Raw genomic sequence first — 23,296 nt, 5'->3', positions numbered from 1 at the left:
AAAAAGGGTAATTTAACCAATTGCTTAATCAGCGTTGTTCTGTGAGTTGAGTGGCCTCATTATCATATTTCCCATAATGCTCTATTGCTGGTTTATTTTTCTTATAATTGTTTGTTTCAATACCTGTGTTTTTGCATGTACATTGATTGGTGGTATAATCTTATCCTACACAAACATTAATAACATTTTTAAAAACTAATCCAACTTGTTAGTAGTTGGACTTTTTACAGTTTATATGATTTGGGTGATCTCAATAATCAATCTTCCCTATCTCAGCAGTCATTCTCAAAGCAGGTTGCGAGTGATTAAAAGTTCAAATTGTTGGATATCCTTTCACATCACTTTGCAAGCCAGCAAAATGTGATTTACAGGCTTGATGTTGCCTGTAAACCAGAGGTTTCAGACCACTGCCTTAGGTGTAACTAAGCACTCCAAGAAAGGCCTTATGATACATGTAATGTATTGTCATAAAGAGTTACATTTTACACTGGGAAATATGCAAATAAGGTAGAATCAATTCTCAAGTTGAATTGTATGTTCACTCAACCTAAAATTCTAAGTTTAGCGGACGTACAATTCAACGTAATAACATGTTTGTTCCGTTATATACCCAAATGTTGAGCAAACTCACAATCCTATTGTAGCTGGTTGCTTTACAATTGTACATTGAATCAACATATACAGTGGGGCAAAAAAGTATTTAGTCAGCCACCAATTGTGCAAGTTCTCCCACTTAAAAAGATGAGAGAGGCCTGTAATTTTCATCATAGGTACACTTCAACTATGACAGACAAAATGAGAAGAAAAAAATCCAGAAAATCACATTGTAGTATTTTTAATGAATTTATTTGCAAATTATGGTGGAAAATAAGTATTTGGTCAATAACAAAAGTTTATCTCAATACTTTGTTGTATACCCTTTGTTGAAAATAACAGAGGTCAAATGTTTTCTGTAAGTCTTCACAAGGTTTTCACACACTGTTGCTGGTATTTCAGCCCATTCCTCCATGCAGCTCTCCTCTAGAGCAGTGATGTTTTGGGGCTGATGCTGGGCAACACGGACTTTCAACTCCCTCCAAAGATTTTCTATGTGGTTGAGATCTGGAGACTGGCTCGGCATCTTCAATGCCCTTGCTGATGGAAGGAGGTTTTCACTCAAAATCTCACGATACATGGCCCCATTCATTCTTTCCTTTACACGGATCAGTCGTCTTGGTCCCTTTGCAGAAAAACAGCCCCAAAGCATGATGTTTCCACCCCCATGCTTCACAGTAGGTATGGTGTTCTTTGGATGCAACTCAGCATTCTTTGTCCTCCAAACACGAGTTGAGTTTTTACCAAAAAGTTATATTTTGGTTTCATCTGACCATATGACATTCTCCCAATCTTCTTCTGGATCATCCAAATGCTCTCTAGCAAACTTCAGACGGGCCTGGACATGTACTGGCTTAAGCAGGGGGACACGTCTGGCACTGCAGGATTTGAGTCCCTGGCGGCGTAGTGTGTTACTGATGGTAGGCTTTGTTACTTTGGTCCCAGCTCTCTGCAGGTCATTCACTAGGTCCCCCCGTGTGGTTCTGGGATTTTTTTCTCACCGTTCTTGGGATCATTTTGACCCCACGGGGTGAGATCTTGCGTGGAGCCCCAGATCGAGGGAGATTATCAGTGGTCTTGTATGTCTTCCATTTCCTAATAATTGCTCCCATAGTTGATTTCTTCAAACCAAGCTGCTTACCTATTGCAGATTCATTCTTCCCAGCTTGGTGCATGTCTACAATTTTGTTTCTGGTGTCCTTTGACAGCTCTTTGGTCTTGGCCATAGTGAAGTTTGGAGTGTGACTGTTTGAGGTTGTGGACAGGTGTCTTTTATACTGATAACAAGTTCAAACAGGTGCCATTAATACAGGTAACGAGTGGAGGACAGAGAAGCCTCTTAAAGAAGAAGTTACAGGTCTGTGAGAGCCAGAAATCTTGCTTGTTTGTAAGTGACCAAATACTTATTTTCCACCATAATTTGCAAAAGCCTCTCTGATCTTTTTAAGTGGGAGAACTTGCACAATTGGTGGCTGACTAAATACTTTTTTGCTCCTCTGTATATTTTTTACAGTGTACAGACAGCACCACATACGGCCCCACCCGCCACAATTAAAACGGCCAGCCATGTCATATCTCTGTTGCTGCAGTTACTGTGAGGGATGCGACTCTTCGGAGTTTGTGATGGACTCGGCTTTGACTTCTCCTCCTTTCATCTCTCAGTGGAGATTTTACTACCACTGCTTCGTACCCTCTCTTCCCTCAGTGGGCGTTTGGTCATGGATCAGCTTGTGTTTGAAATGCTGCAGAGGATTCACACATATTATAGCCTTCCTCATCATGTTGGGCTGTAGTGATTACCTGCCCATAACCTAGCCCACACCCTCCTCCTGCTCTTATGTTGATGAAACTCCTGCAAGTCTGCACGCAATGTCATAACAGGGATGTCATTATGCTGTGTGTGATCATAGGTCTTCACAGAGAAGGGGGTCAGTGAAGTGACAACAGGCTTGTCATGGTAATAACAGCATGACGAGGTCATGGCTACTGTGTAATGTAATCAGCATGCTAAGCCACACAGTGGCGTTTGACATATGATTCATACTTCCAGCGTAATGCTTAATGCCGCCTCTACATGGAAAGTCCCAAAGTGATTGAGAGGCGAGTCCCATCCCTGTGCCCCCTGGTGCCCTGTACACTATAGTGGGCTACTGCTCTATCAGAGAGATATGTGGTGGAGGCCCCCCCCCCCCCCCCCGAGTGGGAGGCAGCAGGTAAACAGACAGGGCTTGCCAGTAGTTATTTGGATTTAGACTAATCTCTCCCATGGGGCAGAATACTTGCCAGAGACCCAGCAGCAGCTCCCCTCCCCTCCTCTCCTCTCACTGCCACTATAACCGAGCTGTCATATGACTCCACTACTAAAGCCAGGTCAGAGGTCTGTTCACTGATTGATTTGATAACTAAGTCAATCTTTACATAATGATGGCATCACATACCAACTTATTGGGATGGAAACCACTTCCCATGATTGACTTAGTTATCAAATCCATCAGTGAACAGACCTCCGCCCTGGCTTTAGTAGGAGTCAAAATGGTGAAAGAAAAAAAATAGTGAGGCAAGGTGGACCTGCTAGACAAGCAAATCTCTGCAGTGTCTTGAGAGAAAGCTCTAACAGCGATCAGTGTAGTCACTGTGACCCAGTCTCACTTTGAAGTGTGAGAGACAACAACTCAGGCAACTCAGGGGAAGGGAGGGTGGGGGAGAGAGAGTGGGGGTAGAGACATTCCCTTGTCTAGATATTTACCAAATGCCATTATTAATTTTAACAGCCGAGACAGGGAATACCAAAGCAGAAGCTGTCAGCTATTGCTGTGGGAGACAAGTACGAACTTGTTAGACATGTGGAGGGAGCTTTTCATCCAGACAAGAACACAACATTAGGATGACAAATGAATGTGTAAAATAAATGTTTAACCACCAACATCATCTCAAAAGGGGATTTAAAAAAACAATATTTGATTCCTTACCGTAGTTTATAAGGCTATTACAATGATCAATAAACATTATTGTTTTTTTTGTTGTTTTTTTCAATACTTCATTTTCATCTAATGATGATTATGCCCCAACACAAAAAGATGTCAAAAATAAATTATTCTTTATATTATTTCTACCAACATAACATCGGAGTATGGTTAATAAATGACAATTGCATGACATTTGTGTGTTTTTTGTTATGGAAAAGAGTTGAAGAAGCAGCGAAATGAAAAGTGATGCAAGGGCAGTCCACAGAGAAGAAGACAGTGCAATGTAAACACTGAGGGAAAGAAAGTGAACTATGTCACCTATTACCCTGGAGGTATTGTGGTATGGGTCTGCAACCTTCACTTTGACATGAGAACAGAACACTGTCATGGACTCATAGTTAGAGATCATCAGATTTTTTTTTAACAACTGTAAAACACATTTGTGACCCAGAGGATGCCTGTGGTAGCAAAAGTACTTCCAAAATGCCTTGAATTAATTTGCTAAACACTGTGCTGAAAACTTTGGGTCAAGAGGGGGAGTAGTTGATAGAAATGTTATTTGGAAGAACTTGTCCTGACACCAATCTTTTGGTCAATTCTTCAAGAAACTGGAGTTGTAGGGGAGTTGAGGTAAATTTCCAATCCCCTTTGAGCATTGCAAAATTGGAGGTTATGATTTGTGGTGTAAACATTAATAGACTATATGGTGAATAAAAAAAGGCAGCAATTTCTGTCAAAAATATCATTAACAGTGCAAAAGGAAACAGTTGACCCCATCCTTTTCCTATATTCCTCTGTTGCTATATTAAACATGCTCTGGGACACATGTCAAGCTTATTCCATGGAGGTCCAAGTTTTATGTGGGTTTTGCTCCTCCCTTGTACTTGATTGATGAATTAAGGTCACTGATTTAGTTAGGAACTCCCCTCACCTGGTTGTTTAGGTCTTATTAATTGGACACAAATTGAAATGAGAAACCAATAACTCAGCCCTCCATGGAATGAGTTTGACACCCCTGCCCTAGTACCGTCAATTTTTTTATCTGGACCTCGAAGCCAGTTTAACTTTAATTGACTGACTGATTTAGACCTGATTTAGACTGATTTAGACCTGGGACACCTGGTGGGTGCAATTAGTTATCAGGTAGAACAGAAAACAAGCACTACTCTGGACCACGTAGGGTAAGATTTGAATACTCTTGCTCTAGGATATGTAATTCAAATTTTGATGCTTATTACCAAAACTTATTTGATCGTTAAATACACACACACACACACACACACACACACACACACACACACACACACACACACACACACACACACACACACACACACACACACACACACACACACACACACACACACACACACACACACACACACACACACACACACACACACACACATGGACAAATTCTCTCGAATGGAGCTTTTTAATTAAAATGTGTTCATCAGGTTAGACAGAGTGAGAATAAGTTCAAAGGGGGTGAGATATCCCATGATCGCACAGAGAGGTAGAATAAAGAGAATGTGCTTTCATTTGGAGGACTGTGTATGTCTGTCAAGTCACATAATAAATGCCATTTCACAGATGCCTTTACCCTAATCAACTGAGAGTCATTTGTGCATACATTTGTTATATGGGTGGCCCCAGCAGGAATTAAACCCACAACACTTGTCATTGCAAGCATCCACTCTACCGACTGAGCCACTTAGGTTGGAGTCATTAAAACTAGTTTTTCATCCACTCCACAAATGTCTCGTTAACAAACTATAGTTTTGGCAAGTCTGTTAGGACATTTACTTTGTGCGTGACACAAGTAATTTTTCCAACAATTGGTTACATACAGATTATTTCACTTAGAATTCACTGTATCACAATTCCAGTGGGTCAGAAGTTTACCTACACTAAGTTGACTGTGCCTTTAAACAGATTGGAAAATTACAGAAAATTATGTCATGGCTTTAGAAGCTTCTGATAGGCTAATTGACATCATTTGAGTCATTTGGAGGTGTATCTGTGGATGTATTTCAAGGCCTACCTTCAAACTCAGTGCCTCTTTTCTTGACATCATGGGAAAATCAAAAGAAATCAGATCTCAGAGAAAAATAGTAGACCGCCACAAGTCTGGTTCATCCTTGGGAGCAATTTCCAAACGCCTGAAGGTACCACGTTCATCTGTACAAACAATAGTACGCAAGTATAAACACCATGGGACCAAGCAGCCGTCATACCGCTCAGGAAGGAGACGCGTTCTGTCTCCTAGAGATGAACGTACTTTGGTGTGAAAAGTGCAAATCAATCCCGAAACAGATGCTGGAGGAAACAGGTACAAAAGTATCTATATCAACAGTAAAACGAGTCCTATATCAACATAACCTGAAAGGCCGTTCAGCAAGGAAGAAGCCACTGCTCCAAAACCGCCGTAAAAAAAGCCAGACTATGGTTTGCAACTGCACATGGGGACAAAGATTGTAATTTTTGGAGAAATGTCATCTGGTCTGATGAAACAAAAAATAGAACTATTTGGCCATAATGACCATCGTTATGTTTGGAGGAAAACGGGGGAGGCTTGCAAGCTGAAGAACACCATCCCAACCTTGAAGCACGGGGGTGGCAGCATCATGTTGTGGGGGTGCTTTACTGCAGGATGGACTGGTGCACTTCACAAAATAGATGGCATCATGGGGAAGGAAATTATGTTGATATATTGAAGTAACAAGGAAATTATTAAGTATGTTGATATATTGAAGCAACATCTCAAGACATCCCTCAGGAAGTTACATTTTGGTCGCAAATGGGTCTTCCAAATGGACAATGACCCCAAGCATACTTCCAAAGTTGTGGCAAAATGGCCTAAAGACAACAAAGTCAAGGTATTGGAGTGGCCATCACAAAGATCTGACCTCAATCCTATAGAACATTTGTGGGCAGAACTGAAAAAGCATGTGCGAGCAAGGAGGCCTACAAACCTGACTCAGTTACACCAGCTCTGTCAGGAGGAATGGGCCAAAATTCACCCAACTTATTGTGGGAAGCTTGTGGAAAGCTACTCAAAACATTTCACCCAAGTTAAACAATTTAAAGGCAATGCTGCCAAATACTAATTGAGTGTATGTAAACTTCTGACCCACGGGGAATGTGATGAGAGAAATAAAAGCTGAAATAAATCATTCTCGCTACTTTTATTCTGACATTTCACATTCTTAAAATAAAGTGGTGATCCTAACAGACCTAATACAGGGAGTTTTTATGAATAGTAAATGTCAGGAATTGTGAAGAACTGAGTTTAAATGTATTTGGCTAAGGTGTATGTAAGCTTTCGACTTCAACTGTAAATATACAGTGGGGCAAAAAAGTATTTAGTCAGCCACCAATTGTGCAAGTTCTCCCACTCTTTGGTGTCCTTTGACCAAAGAGCTGTCAAAGGACACCAGAAACAAAATTGTAGACCTGCACCAGCTTGGGAAGACTGAATCTGCAATAGGTAAGCAGCTTGGTTTGAAGAAATCAACTGTGGGAGCAATTATTAGGAAATGGAAGACATACAACACTGATAATCTCCCTCGATCTGTGGCTACACGCATGATCTCACCCCGTGGGGTCAAAATGATCCCAAGAACGGTGAGCAAAAAACCCAGAACCACACGGGGGACCTAGTGAATGACCTGCAGAGAGCTGGGACCAAAGTAACAAAGCCTACCATCAGTAACATACTACGCTGCCAGGGACTCAAATCCTGCAATGCCAGACGTGTCCCCCTGCTTAAGCCAGTACATGTCCAGGCCCGTCTGAAGTTTGCTAGAGAGCATTTGGATGATCCAGAAGAAGATTGGGAGAATGTCATACGGTCAGATGAAACCAAAATATAACTTTTTGGTAAAAACTCAACTCGTCGTGTTTGGAGGACAAAGAATGCTGAGTTGCATCCAAAGAACACAATACCTACTGTGAAGCATGGGGGTGGAAACATCATGCTTTGGGGCTGTTTTTCTGCAAAGGGGCCAGGACGACTGATCCGTGTAAAGGAAAGAATGAATGGGGCCATGTATTGTGAGATTTTGAGTGAAAACCTCCTTCCATCAGCAAGGGCATTGAAGATGAAACGTGGCTGGGTCTTTCAGCATGATAATGATCCCAAACACACCGCCCGGGCAACGAAGGAGTGGCTTCGTAAGAAGCATTTCAAGGTCCGTGTTGCCCAACAACAGCCCCAAAACATCACTGCTCTAGAGGAGATCTGCATGGAGGAATGGGCTGAAATACCAGCAACAGTGTGTGAAAACCTTGTGAAGACTTACAGAAAACGTTTGACCTCTGTCATTGCCAACAAAGGGTATATAACAAAGTATTGAGATAAACTTTTGTTATTGACAAAATACTTATTTTCCACCATAATTTGCAAATAAATTCATTAAAAATCCTACAATGTGATTTTCTGGATTTCTTTTCTAATTTTAACCAACACATATATATATATACAAATACATAACCAACAATATATATATACATATATATAAGGTGGGGTAAAAATAGTTGAAGCGTACCTATGATGAAAATTACAGGCCTCTCTCATCTTTGTAAGTGGGAGAACTTGCACATTTGGTGGCTGACTAAATACTATTTGCCCCACTGTATATATATATATATATATATATATATATATATATATATATATATATATATATATATATATATATATATATATATATATATATATATATATGTATATATATATATTGTTGGTTATGCATTTGTATATATATATGTGTTGGTTATGTATTTGTATGTTGTATATATGTGTAGGTTGGTTATGTATTTGTGGTAACACTAAATGGTGATAGACATTATGTTTGTGTTATGGAATGCTTGTGTTCACCATGGCAACCTTTGTGTTAGCGTATTGTTACGTCATAGGGGCTTGAGTTGGCTTTCAGTCAATATGGCCTAAAAAGCAGGTACAATATGGCCTACATATGAGGTAAAATATATATATCTCCTGTAATCCAGTGTAAAAGGTCAGAACAGATTGTTTTGTAAATATAAGTTCTAAAGTAACATATGATAAGGAATTGCCTACAGCAGTTGATAAAACAGTTGCCTATGTGAGTATCAAATTCTCCCTTTGAAATAGTAGTCTGGTTTTCTGTGAGCTTTGCTTTCCACGTTCGTTCTTGTTCTTCTGCAAATGTAATGGGATTTGTTATCTAAATAATGAAGTATCCATTGAATCCAATCCAATCCAAAGACATATTTTTGGTGTTACTATAAGATCATTTTGACCTAGTGAACTCGGAGTAAATTTAGTGGTCCTGCAGTCAGTTTGAAGAGGAAACAGTGGAGGTTATTCTATAGCGCTCTGTCCTGAAATCTAACACTTCTCAAACAACATCCGCAAGCTGTCGATCAGGGAAACTTCCAGCTAGAGAAAAAGAAAGTTGTTGACATTCCAAAAACAACCACCCTGAGTGAGAAAAGAGCTGCAAGTCAGAGTTGACAGGATACAATACATATCCTAAAAAAGGTTAAAAGGCTTCCACATGTCAACATTGGTTTAAATGTTAGTTCCAGAATTAAACATTTAAAGTTTATGAGGTGGAGATGAAGAAGATTGACAATATGTTCAGCTTGGTCAGATGGACTAAATGTATAAAAGTAAACGTACATCCTAGACACTAAAATTAGTATGGTACGTTACGTTTGGTATGGTTACATAAGACAGAAGGTTATTTAAGGTAAACATGACAAGAGGTTGGATGCGAACGCCTAGCATGCCAAAGGTTGTGTGTTCGCATCTCATCATGGACAAGTTTAGTATTTTAGCAACTACTTACTACTTTTTAAAATCTACATTGCAACTACTTAGCATGTTAGCAAACCCTAACCTTAACCCTTTAACCTAGCTCATAACCCTAACCTTAACCCTTTAACCTAGCTCATAACCCTAACCTTAACCCCTAACCCCTAGCCTAGCTAACATTAGCCACCTACCTAATGTTAACGTTAGCCACCTAGCCACCAAGCTAACATTAGTGACAACAAATTGGAATTCGTAATATAGCATACATTTTCCAAATTCGTAACAAATTGTACGAATTGCAATTCGTAACACATTATACTAATTGCAATTCTTAAAATATATTAAATGAATTGTAATTCGTAACATATCATATGAATTGGATGATGGGCATCTACAAATTAATAGCATACGAAATATAACATTGCATACTAATTGGAGTGTGCTAGATTTACATTTACTATGTTACATCTACCCCTGAGTCCAGGTTGACATGTTTCACAGTAAGTTCTGTTCGTGGCTCAGATTCTCAAACATAAGTGATTGTCACAGGCTCAAAACAAACTGAAAGAGAATGTTCAGCATAACACGTTGGCCAAAACAGCGGGGAAATGCAACAATTTGAAACCTGAGACATTACTGACCAAATATCCTGGCCTCATTAGGTGAATTACAAATAATAAAGGAGATTCCATTTGACAGACACCTGTTAGGGATCATTGGGAGGGGAGCCATATTCTTGATAAGATAACGGTTGTAGAGATAAGCGGTCTCGGTTTTTAACCAGGCTTAGGATTCAGGAGATTCTCTCCATCTCACTGATCCTGTCTGTTAGGTACCGTCTCTCATCGCACACAGTGCTCCCCCTCCTTCCTCCCTGTGTCTCCCCACCACATCGCTTTGATTTGCAGACCCTTTCCCCTCGTCTGAGCAGCTACCTGTCATCAGCTCGTCCCTGGGGGAGTAGTGGAAAGGGATGGGTGTGTGGCTGACCCCCAGGGCAGAGCCAGGGTTGGGGGGTAACGCCTGACTACCGGACCCCATTTCCTTATCTTTCATGGGCCCGCGTAGTGAGCAGACCAGGGTATCGAATTTGGGCCGAGGTGCAGTGTCATGACCTCAGCGGAGGTGCTCCTTGAACAAGGGCCACTGTTCCTCCTTTAGAAAGGGGGCCTGTTTCTGACAAACGGTGGTAAAAGTTCAACATTTAAGACCTTTCCTCCACTCGCACAATATTTTTTGTTCAGCCCTGATGAACATATTGCATCATTGAGGACAGATGTGTGACAACATTAGAAAAGATCAAGATCCCATTGAAAAAAATTAAGATCAATCTCCCACAAAAACAAATACCACATAGTCTAATAATAAATTCATAGTTAGCTATAGCTATTGAAGTTGAACAATCAGTTGAATTTAAGTCACATTCTCTCTTGACAACGGGAGGATTGACAATACACAGTTTCAACATTGTATGCACATACCATTAAAAATCGTCACCTATGAGGGCAGTTCAGAGAGAGTTGATAGTCAGTTGTCTGGGCTGTTTGAGGAATGTTCCACAGACAGGTCTCTCTCACAAAGCAGGAAATACAGATGACATCTGTCAGACAGGCCAGCTAACTATGTCGTTTGAGAAGCTGCAACCGGATCCCTTACTTTGTTTTTGGCACTTTCAATCAAGAGTCTTGTATGACACATCAGACAGTGTCACAGATTGTGGCGGTTTGAGCAGGATAAATACCTTCCAGACATGGTCTATCTACTTTATTATATGCTATTAGATCTTATAATGCTCGAATTACTGCCTGAATTATTATATTAGTAATGAATAACTCTCTGGCATTTACAATGTGTTTTAATGTTTGCAATTGTGCATGTATTTTGTTGGAATTTCATTGCCTCGGATGACAATGGTGTCTGATAATGACTGAACACAAAGAAGAGGAGAAGGGTGGCGTGGCGTTTTAAGTGTGATGCAGCGGCAGGCTTTCTTTCCTGAGGGTTCAAACTCTCGGGAGGAAAGGTTGGTTCCCAACCTTGGTGACAATGAGTGTTGGAAGATGTGTAATGTTTACGTTTTAAGTGAATCAACAATAAGAAGGAAGTCCTTTTATTAAAAGGAAAAGTGGGCATTAGGCTCAGAAGCTGCTGTCTGTGAAACCCATTACCTGTGAAAAGTCCACCTGAGGCAGCGATTAAGAGGTCAGTCGTGGCTCAGCACAAAACAGACACACACATAGGAGAGGAAAGAGGAGGACAATGGCAGAAAAGGCATCTTCAATTGATGAGCCTCTTTCAAAAGGGGTGTCTTCCCAAAAAGCCATAATCCATTAAGTCCCCTACCAGCATTCTCTCTCTCTCTCTCTCTCTCTCTCTCTCTCTCTCTCTCTCTCTCTCTCTCTCTCTCTCTCTCTCTCTCGCTCTCTCTCACAGACAAAGGCGGATAAAGGACAGAGACTGGTGGGAGTGATAGGACCTGGAGAGTGGCCTGCAGTGTGTCAAGTTGTGGTGTCATTGTTGGTGGGAATTGATCCTTGTCACAGGTCCTGTTCTGGCAGGTCAGTACAATCACTTCTACAAAGAAAGGGGAGAGAGATATGAAGGAATGAGATGGTGTTGTTGGCCATGATATCTTTCATTTGGGTTTGAATCTGAGTTCTGAGCTGAGTTCTCCAAACTGAGGATCTTTGACATGCCTTTTTGTAGTATCCTTTTTGAAAACAATTATTTTCACCACCGTCTGAACACATAACGATCCGCTTGGACTGGCCGACCAAGAGGTAATGATGGAGCTGGCCCTGGACTCTGTAAATTGCTGTCTCCTGGGCACATGTGCATTCAACATGGTCCTCAAACACTCACTTAGCACATAAATGCCCACATTCATTCAGTTTACAGACCATGTAACTAGGCTTAGGACCCTTAGACTAAGCGAGTGCAACAATATCCGTAGGCTAGTTAATGGTTTCGTAACACTAAGGTCAAATTAACCTACATTTCCTCTGAGCAGATAAGCTTTGATGTAGTTTACTGTGTTATTATATGGCTTATGCTGTGTTTAAAGAAATGAAAATCCTTGGAGGTTTGAGCCCCTTGGCACATGCCCTGCATGCCCGGTTGATAATCCAGCCATTATCATTACAAGGTTTAGATATCTGGTTGGCCTAATTTACCTGGCTAGCTAGCTTAAAACATTATCTGACAATAGGAACATTGCTGGATGCACTGCCAAATTTTGAAATTGCAGCATGTCTATTCTATTATTCAAACCCCCAACAGAGTTTGGTCGGGGACCCCCTAACGGCCGCAGGGCCCCAAGTGGTGGATAGTGTTGCTTTGTGGGCTAGCCGGCTCTGCCCATCATGGTGTCATTGCTAGTCTTCCAGCTGATACAGAGCCCCCACTCCAAAACAGTGCAATCAGAATGTCTACGCATTTCCCACCACACACCCTAAGCCATAAACATCTCAGACATCCCCAGATTAATTACGCACAATCTTCATTATACAAACTTGGTGGAGTTGACCTGTATAACGTTTAGAATTTGCAAGACATGACATTCATAGGGAAAATTAAGGGAGGGAGGTTTGACTGTGGTTTGTGTGTTTATGTATGTTTTTATGTGTGAGTGTGTGTTTACAGTGTGTGTGTGTGTGAGAGAGACAGACAGACAGAGAGAGAGAGAGCGACAGAGAGGGAGAGATTGTGTGTGTATTTACAGTGTCTCTGTTTGTGTGTTTTCATAGCCTGGGGGTAGGATTATTACAGGAATATTCAGAGTGAAGGACACAGGTTCCATCTCTGTCAGCGTGCTTCAAACATCTGCTTTTGTCCCAGCATCTGCTCAATAAAACCCCCTTAACGTTACCTCTAGCCAAACAGCAATTACAGATCGGCCTCAGGGCAGAGGGGTAAGGGGGCGGGGGTTCGGGGATTCTGGAAACTCGCAGAAGAGGAGCAGATTGCCCCACACCCCCGACAACAACAAAAGTGAGGGCACAGGTATGGAAAAGGGCCTGCCCATTACTGTATGTGAGCTGATTTCTCCAAACTGAGGATCTTCTTTGCAGATTTGAGTGTACAGGTGCTTAATTAAAATATCTGTAATCTTAAATTGACTTAATTCCAAAGCCCCTCTCCGGCAGTTTCACCTCAATTGCTGAACAAGAAAATATGTTTTGCTTGACCACTGCTTCACCACTCTACATCCATCAAGTCGTATTTTATTTAACAAGTCTCAATACACTTTACAAAAAATAAACCAGAGAAACAGCAGATACACAGTGTATTTGTGTGATGTGTTAAGGCCTTTTGGTTCCTGTTAGGAACTGTGTGGCAGCAGCATTTTGTACGAGTTGGAGATTGTTTTCGTTAGTAGTGGTACAGCCTGATAGAAGGTTGTTGCAGTAGTCAAGAGGGATTTAACGAAGGTATGGATTCATTTCAATCCTTGTCTCTTTTGCAGCCAAGCCCAACATCCTCTCAAAACGACAACAACAACAACAAGTATGTGAGCACTGTGCGACAGTTATGCCAACCCAATATCGCTCATTGAGTTGGGACCTGAAGAGCACACTTCCCTTCCTGCTCTTAGCGGCCTTTGAAACTCAAGAGGTGTCTGTGCATGTTAGAGAAAATATATGCATGAGTCTTCCCCCTGGGATTGCTTGCATATGCATACTGCACCAATAACACTGCATGAATCAAACACTAAAGTACCCTCTCAAACCGTCCATCCTGCTCCTCCACTGACAGAGAAACAGGGAGAAAACTCCACACCTATCTCAGCAGTCAGAGCCCTGCCCTTTCCTCCCCATCCCTCCCTAATCCATTTATCATTTACAGTAGGAAGCTACCTGCCACTCCTGAGTTATCTACACCTCAGCCTCCAACCTCCACAAACCCATACTAATGGAAATGTCTCAGCAGAGAGCATCAATCCCGAGGTGGCGTGGAGGAAGGCCGGAGGAGGGACACTGGGCTGGGGAAATAAATCACAACTTCCATCTTCCCCCTCTGAACTCAAGTGAAAAAGGCCTGGTATCTAGAATGCATGTCTGATACAGGGTTTTTAAGTGAATGTATCACCCCCACCACCACCACCACCATATCCACCACCCGCCACCCTTGCATACCAGAGCCAGTCTCAATGCACTGCCAGCTTAATTCATCACACAGGTTCTCTCTGCCCTTGGGCACTTTGTCGACACACTCGGCACCGACTTGTGTTTCTGTCAGAGTGTGTGTGTGTCAACCCAATTATCTTTCATTTCAACCCAAGAGTCACCTAAAGTGCAATGTAGAAAAAATACCGGTCTCACATTGTTGCAGCTTTGTACCTTGTGTATGCTGTATGCCATTGGTCTAGTGATAAACAATATCAGAAGTCTCTTGTTGGCAGTCAGCAGACCAGAATGTATGAAAGATTGTTTCTGAGCAGAATGTCCAAAGAGCACCTCAAGGTCAGGCCTAAAGAAATTTCTCAGTTTCCCTCTCTGCGTCAAGGTCCAGCGCGACCTTCCCCAAATAAGAGAAGAAAGAATCCCACTTCTGAAGCTCCCCATGGATCTCACTATATCACCTGCCTCAGATGTGCATCAGATCACTCTGTATTGCTGAAAGGTGTAATTACATTGTCTGGTGGAAACCCACTAATAGCAAACCTGCTATTTGAAATTGTACACTGCATGGTGATGAACAAGGGGCCTCCACCTACTTAGTCTTTTGAACCTACTATGGGGTGGTGAACCACAACGGCACCTACAGTGTCTTTAGAAAGTATTCAAAATGCCTAGTCCTTGCCGATGACAAGCATACCCATAACATGATGCAGCCACCACCATGCTTGAAAATATGAAGAGTGGTACTCAGTGATGTGTTGAGTTGGATTTGCCCCAAACATAACTGTTTGTTTTCAGGACATAAAGTACATTTCTTTGCCACATTTTTAGCAGTATTACTTTACTTTACATTATTGCAAATGCACGTTTTGGAATATTTTACTGATGTCACAATGCAAGCCAGAGCTCTGGCAAACAGTTGTGGCAAACTTTTGGCCAATTTGCTGCAAATTTGCAGCAAGCTCACATCTTCACATGCTAATTATACTGAAAGAAAATATAAATGCAACATGTAAAGTGTTGGTCCCATGTTTCCCGAGCTGGAATAAAAATTCCCCAAAATGTTTCATACACACATAAATCTTATTTCTCGAAAATGTTGTTCACAAATTTGTTTTCATCCCTTTTAGTGAGCATTTCTCCTTTGCCAAGATAATCCATCTACCTGACAGGTGTCATATCAAGAAGCTGTTTAAACAGCATGATCATTACACAGGTGCACCTTGCGCTGGGGACAATAAAAGGCCACTCTAAAATGTGCAGTGATATCACACACCACAATGCCACAGATGTCTCAAGTTCTGAGGGAGCGTGCAATTGGCATGCTGACTGAAGGAATGTCCAACAGAGCTGTTGCCAGAGAATTCAATGTTCATTTCTCTACCATAAGCCACCCCCAATGTCGTTTTAGAGAATTTGACAGTACATCCAATCGGCCTCAAAACCGCAGACCACGTGTAACCACGCCAGCCCAAGGCCTCCACATCCGGCATCTTTATCTGCGCCTTCCCAGGCTCACCCATGGATGCATCCCTGCCCAGTCATGTGAAATCCATATATTTGGGCCTAATTCATTTATTTCAATTGTCTGATTTACTCCTATTTACTCCTATGAAATGTAACTCAGTAAAATCGTTGAAATTGTTACGTGTTGCGTTTATATTTTTGTTCAGTATAGTTGTGGCAACTTGTGAACTTCCGAAAAACAATTTTGGAAAACTTGTGGTGAAAATTCTGTTGCAAAATATGCAAATTACATCAGGTTTTTGGTTATCGCGTATCTATATAAATCACATAACTTGAAATGAACTTACTTCACAGAGAAAAAAACTAAGCATGTAAAATGTAGTAAATATACTAAGCAACATGTATTCAATGTCTTTAACAGATACAAATAAATCCAGCATGGTAATGAAGAAAATAGCAAAGACTGGATATTTCCCAAATAAATTGTTTATTCTTTTTATGTAGCTACAATATTTACATGAGAGAAATGTGAACACTATGGGGATGTTGTTGGAGTTTAAAGGGATAAATACAGATTTATTCACATGAGCCAAGCGATAACTGAGCAATATATGAACCAATGGAAGTTTAAAAGATAATTAACAAACATTTTTTAATTAAAACAACAAAAATGAAATCAAACCCAGTTCAGAATTGTTGCCTTTTTGAGTGAATTTTGGAGAAGGCGGCCCTGTGGAAGTCCTTCGTCCAAAGCTTGTTGAACGCATGCACTGAAACAATCAGAAAACAAAACAAAATTAGGATACTGAAAACTTACTGAAAACAATTAACATTTTGGCATCTTAATTGGTAGGAATTGAGTTATGCCTAATTATATGGCAATTCATAGTACTGTTCCGAAATTAATTATTGTTACTCTAAAAAATGCTGGGTTAAAAATAATCCAATTTGTGTATTTTTGACAAACCAGCACTTGGTCAATATTGGAAAAAAACAGCATTGGGTTAATTCAACCCAGCAGGTTTGGGTTGTGCTTCTAACCCAGAGCCTTGCGTTTAGCGCTTGACCCAACTGCTGGGTAAATTAGACTAGATTGCTGGGTTAAAACAACCCGGTGTGTTGGGTTGTGTCAAAAACCCAGCACATTGATTTGGGGGATTGACCCAGCAGCTGGGTAATTATTTATGTAATCCTTGGGTTATGTCAGTGTCATCCTAATTTCAATTTAACTTGAATATTTTTGCCTTCTCTACCATTCCACCCCCCCCTTTCCTACACTCACAATCAAGGTACACTATTGAATTTAAAATAATTAATTTATATTGCCTGCATTTCAGAACATCAGAGAATGTACAAGAATATATATATTTTTAAATAGCACATTGAAACAAAGCCCTATTGTCTAAATATGTATTATTTCACAAGATAAGATTTCATAAAATAGAATTGATTATTAGAATTGATTTATATTATTTAATGAACCAAACAGACCATACGTCAGACTAAAGCCTAATTCAGAGGGGTTTGGTTAAATGCGGAAGACACATCTCAGATGAAGACATTCAGTTGTACAACTGACTAGGTATCCCCCCTTCCCTTTCCCTTTCAGTTGAACTTGATGTGCACACAGATTGCAATTGGAGAAAAACTAAACATGCGTGCGTGTGTCTGTATTAACACAGATCTGTCTACCAGACAGTGCCAGAGCGAATCATTAGATATTCACATTCACTGGCACACTTCGGCTATCTTAGGTGACAGCACACACACACATCAGGCTGTTTCGCCATACAATAATGGTCTACATTTGGGTCGAGTTAAAACATTGTTACACAGAACAAGTGTAAAATATCACATTTGAAGGTCACTACTATGGACATGGATTAATGACTCATTACTTAATAACTGTATTTCATTCATAAAGCACTTTTCACAATCCCAAAAATGTAACATTTGTAACAATGCTATTTCTAATGCTTTAAGACTCTGCCCCATATGACTTCAAATTGTGTTATGCTGTAGCCAGACAAACAATTCATTTTACTATCACTAGTCTACCTAACACCTAACTATCGATGTCCTCCTGACTTCAGAGTCTGAAATGTGTCAATAATCAAGGGGGCTGTGCTTTCACTGGTTGGCTCTCTGTGTCTTTCTCACTCAAACAGGCACAACCACACAGCGCCGCCCCCTTCTATAAAATGGTTAGATTTTCAAATCCGAACAATGAGAGGTCTCAACCCAAGGAAAAACAGATTTGAGAGAACCCCGTCACACAATTTCTTTGCGAATATTGCATTAACAAAATGCCTCCTTTCCAGACGAGTGTGGTCACAGCTCTCCCTGCGCTGTGAGACACGTGGGTCGCGTCAGCCAGTCTAGTTAATCACAGCAAACAGAAATCAGGTCTAATGTTTTTGTTTAAAAAAATGAACCCACCACGCCTGGAGTATCCAACAGATGTGGATACTCTTGGACTATCTCAACTGTCTTGGCCTCATTCTGTTTGGTCCACTGAACCCACTGGATCGCGGTCTCCTTCATGTACTCCGCAACCTGGTTTGCCAGCCAGATGTTGTTCAGCCACTTGGTCACCTGGGCTGCCCTCTCACATTTGACTCTGTTGTGAGCACAAAGTATTCAATGAATTATAAATTCCTTCTAACAATCAGTTTTCAAAATGCACAACAAATCTTTAAACAGGTTTGGACCTCCCCTCGTGTATAAAAGAATACAGAATGCTCACTGTGTTAAGGCTTTTATGCTCTTCTTTAGATGAGTCGTTCAAAAGCAAGAGCGTTTCCTGGTCCACCTCTTCCGCTGCAAAAGAGAGGGTAAAACGGGTAGCCAATCAGTTGCCAAACTGAATGAATTAAAAACCTAAATGTGTCATATTCTTCCACCTGGCTCTGGGATTTGTATCAGCGACCTCACAGTTACTGGCCCAACACTCTTAACTGCTAGGCTTAACCGCTAGGGGTGAGATATTAAGGGATAGTTTCACCCACATTTCTAAGTTAAATACTTTGAGGGAAGGGTTGCTAAACCAAGTCAAATGGTTGAACAAAGGCAAGGGAGTGAGGACAGAGCAAAATGAATAGGGGCGGCAGTAGCTTCGAGGTTAGAAAGGCAGGCCAATATTCAAACCCCCGAGCTGCCTTTGGGGAAATCTGCAGGGAGTGATCTGTCAGCCAGAGGATTACCAGCTACAATATCTCTGCATACTATCTACTGCTTTACCCCTAAGTGCCCATGAGATGCTCCCAGTCTGTGATGTTTGTGTTGTCTGTCAGCTTGGTCACTGTGACATAATATCAGTGCAAATGACCAATAAAGAAAGTATGGTAAAAATGAAGGCCAGACTACTATCTATGGTAGCTGTGCATATAAGTCACTGTATCTAGTCCAAATGTGGCTACATGGTTGTAAGAGGCTTTGGTGAAGTTAAATTTTTAAAGTTTCCGTTAAGGTTGTACTATTGGTTATCGATGACAATGTGGAAGACCCAGGGGTGTGAAGGTGAATGGCAAGGCACTGGAATGACGAACCGCCCTTGCTGCCTCTGCCTGGCCGGCTCCCCTCTCTCGAATGGGATTCTCTGCCTCGGACCCTATTATGGTGTCACTGGCTTACTAGTGCTCTTCCATGCCATCCCTAGTAAGGGTGCGTCAAGTCGTGCCAGGATTTTAAAAATCTATACTCGACCTGAGTCGGTTGAGTCCCTGACGTGATATTCCTGTCCGGTCTTGCGCCCCCTCAGGCTTGTGTGGTGGAGGAGATCTTTGTTGGCTATTTACATTTTTTTATTTCACCTTTCTTTAACCAGGTAGGCCAGTTGAGAATAAGTTCTCATTTAGAACTGTGACCTGGCCAAGATAAAGCAAAGCAGTGCGACAAAAACAACAACACAGAGTTACACATGGGATAAACAAACGTACAGTCAATAACACAATAGAACATCTGTATACAGTGTGTGCAAATGAAGTAAGGAGGTAAGGCAATAAATAGGCCATAGTGGCGAAGTAATTACAATTTAGCAATTAACAATGGAGTGAAAGATGTGCAGATGAGGATGTGCAAGTAAAAATACTGATATGCAAAAGAGCAGAAAAAATATGGGGATGAGGTAGGTCGTTGGTTTGATGGGCCATTTACAGATGGGCTGTGTACAGCTGCAGCGATCGATAAGCTGCTCTGACAGCCGATGCTTGAAGTTAGTGAGGGAGATATAAGTCTCCAGCTTCAGTGATTTTTGCAATTCGTTCCAATCATTGGCAGCAGATAACTGGAAGGAAAGGCGGTCAAAGGAGGTGTTGGCTTTGGGGATGACCAGTGAGACTGAGAGGCTATACTCAGCTTTGTCTCAGGTTAGTAAGTTGGTGCTCTGTTGATATCCCTCTAGTGGGGTGAGGACTGTGCTTTCGCAAAGTGGGTGGGGTTATGTCCATCATGGTTGGCCTTGTCCGTGGGTATCGTCCCCCGAAACCCCCTGTCTCAGCCTTCAGTATCTATGCTGCAATAGTCTATGTGCTGAGGGACAGTCTGTCCTATCTGGTGAAATTATCTTGTCTTATCTGGTGGCCTAGGTGAACTTAAGCATACTCCCTAAAATTATCTCTCTCTCTCCTTCCCTCCCTCTCTCCCTCCCCTCCTGGAGGACCTGAGTCCTAGGACTACCTAGCTTGATGACTCCTGGCTTTCCCCAGTCCACCTGGTCATGCTGCTGCTCCAGTTTCAACTGTTCTACTTGCAGCTATGGAACCCTGACCTGTTCACCGGACGTGCTACCTCGTCCCGGACTTGCTGTCTTCGACTCCCCCTCTCTCTCTCCCTTCCTCTCTCTCTGTACCGCACCTGCTGTCTCGACCTCTGAATGCTTGGCTATGGCCAACTGACTGACATTTACAGTACTCCTGAGGTGCTGACCTGTTGCACCCTCTACAACCACTGTGATTATTATTTGACCCTGCTGGTCATCTATGAATCTTTGAAAAGCTTGAAGAACGATCTGGCCTTAATGGCCATGTACTCTTATAATCTCCACCCGGCATAGCCAGAAGAGGACTGGCCACCCCTCAGGGCCTGGTTCCTCATTAGGTTTCTTCCTACGTTCCTGCCTTGCTAGAGAGGTTTTCCTAGCCACCGTGCTTCTACATCTGCATTGCTTGCTGTTTGGGGTTTTAGACTGGGTTTCTGTATAAGCACTTTGTGGCATCTGCGGATATAAAAAGGGCTTTATAAATACATTTGATTTGATTTGCAAATTGAGGTCTGACTTACATGGACCAGAGGCATCTATTTGTTAACAGATAGCTCTGACATGGACCATTGTGAATCATTCTTGGAGCTCACCACAGCAGGCTACATTGGTAGACTCCATAGACACACCTGCTTATGAAAAGTCTGGGACCTCCCATTCATTACCAGGCATGTTCTCACACACTACCCCGTTGCCCTGTCAATCATTCTAAGGCCATGCACATGAACCCTGGTCTCTCTCTAATTAACAAGCAAGGGATGTTTAACTTTATTCCTGAATGCCATTAGGTCCTAACGACCCTCCATTCATGACCATGTCGTATGGCGTCTAAACCCATACAATTAAAATTGGTCCTCTGTAGCTCAGTTGTTAGAGCATGGCACTTGCAACACCAGGATAGTGGGTTTGATTTCTGGGACCACCCACACATAAAATGTGTGCATGCATGACTATAAGTCGCTTTGGATAAAATCGTCTGCTAAATGCTAAATATTATATTATTATGTGATGTTGATTGACCATACACCCCAGTTCTCAACTTATTAAATAGTTTATACCTGGTGCTAACATGTATCCAACATTTTGAGACCGGTGTACAGATTAAAATACACATTTTGATCTGATTGTGATCAAATCTTCCTGACCACCTCCAGAAGCAGTCAGGCACACGTTGTGTCGGGATGTTTTGCAAGTGTAGACGGATACAGAAAATGAACCATTTATTTAATCGTCATTATTCAGCCTTCTAAAACTTTTATTTTATCTTTATTTAACTAGGCAAGTCAGTTAAGAACAAATTCTTATTTTCAATGACGGCCTAGGAACAGTTGTATGTCAAATCCAGGTAACAGCAATAAAGGCTAAGGAAGGTCAGTCGTAGTCCTAACCCTTCCCCACACAAGAGACACTCACAAGAGAGGACAATAACCAGAGACACCTCTAATGGAGGTGAAGATAGACAACAGGTGTGGGTTTAGGCTACTGTATGTGTATGATGGAGGGTATGGAGTTACTACACCTACAGCAGTAGGCAGGTAATGTAAGCAACACGACCACCCGCTAAAAGGATGAGACTAAACATGTCATTGATCTCATTTGTTTGATTGTAAAATAGGGAGAAGACAGTAAAAGTAGATCTCAGGGATGGGGTCAATTTTGAATTTCGCAAACCCATACATTTAAATTTGAATTGGACATAAATGCAAAGAATATATCAAATAATCAAATATGACAAAGGGATATTTCCAGAGTGCACTGTAATTATTTAAAACCTGTTTTAGGAGAATGAGTTTTAAAAATACTTTATTATACATGGTATTGGTATACTGTGTAGAATAAATGAGGAAGGTAAAATCCAAAAGTAAAACAATTAAGGGCTCTATTCAATCTGCAATAAACATTTTAAGGTCATTTGTAATTGAGCCGACATATGCAGCGTTTACCTTGAATGCAGTCTCCGCTAAAGTGGGAACATTGCTGTAATTTAAAAAACAATACAAATAATTTCGAACAATACAAAACATACACATGCAAAAGACAACATACAGACGCACACAAACATGAACAACATCACACCTGCCCAGACCCACCTGTTCTCACCCTTATCTACAGTGTCTGCACTACTCTCTGCCACGTCCTCAAATTGCAGAATTTTCTTTCCGTTGCACACGCTCTTTCAATATTTAGATAATGAAGCGTATGATTTTTCCATTGTCTTAACAATAGAGGATTGGTGTTGATTTCCATTTTTTAAGCATTCGTTTTTTCAAGATAATCGATGAAAAGAGTATCGTTCAACCCATCGGGTATCTCACTGCACCCTCATATGACATGTCTTGAAATATGCAGACAGATTAAAAGTACATTTACATTGCCTTTACATTTCAGTCACGCTATAAAACTAAACTTCCGCGATGCAGGTTGAATAGAGCCCTACATTTGATTGAGTTTCATTCAATTAAATTCCACTTCCTTCAATTCAAATACAATTCAAAATATGCTTCCTGTGGGGTGTGGCCAATTCAAATTCTATTCAAATTGAAGACTTTCATTGGAATTAAAGAGCAATACACAACTCAATTTAGAA

The 23,296-nt window shown here is 41.3% G+C and overlaps 1 protein-coding gene and 1 long non-coding RNA gene across 2 annotated transcripts in view; both read right to left on the bottom strand.

Moving 5' to 3' along the window:
- The window catches only part of LOC135512270 (cytochrome P450 26B1), a 130,692-nt gene that overhangs the window by 7,582 nt on the left and 99,814 nt on the right, over positions 1-23,296 (bottom strand). The gene's annotated exons all lie outside the window — the stretch shown is intronic.
- On the bottom strand, positions 16,480-19,671 carry LOC135512277 (uncharacterized). Its single transcript, XR_010451392.1, has 3 exons — positions 18,697-19,671; positions 18,390-18,570; positions 16,480-16,720 (listed from the first exon to the last, which is right to left on the bottom strand). It is a non-coding gene; the product is annotated as an uncharacterized LOC135512277 (long non-coding RNA).

Source organism: Oncorhynchus masou, chromosome 24 (assembly GCF_036934945.1).
Source record: "Oncorhynchus masou masou isolate Uvic2021 chromosome 24, UVic_Omas_1.1, whole genome shotgun sequence".
NCBI lineage: Eukaryota > Metazoa > Chordata > Actinopteri > Salmoniformes > Salmonidae > Oncorhynchus > Oncorhynchus masou.
This window is presented reverse-complemented; position numbering and strand designations above follow the sequence as displayed.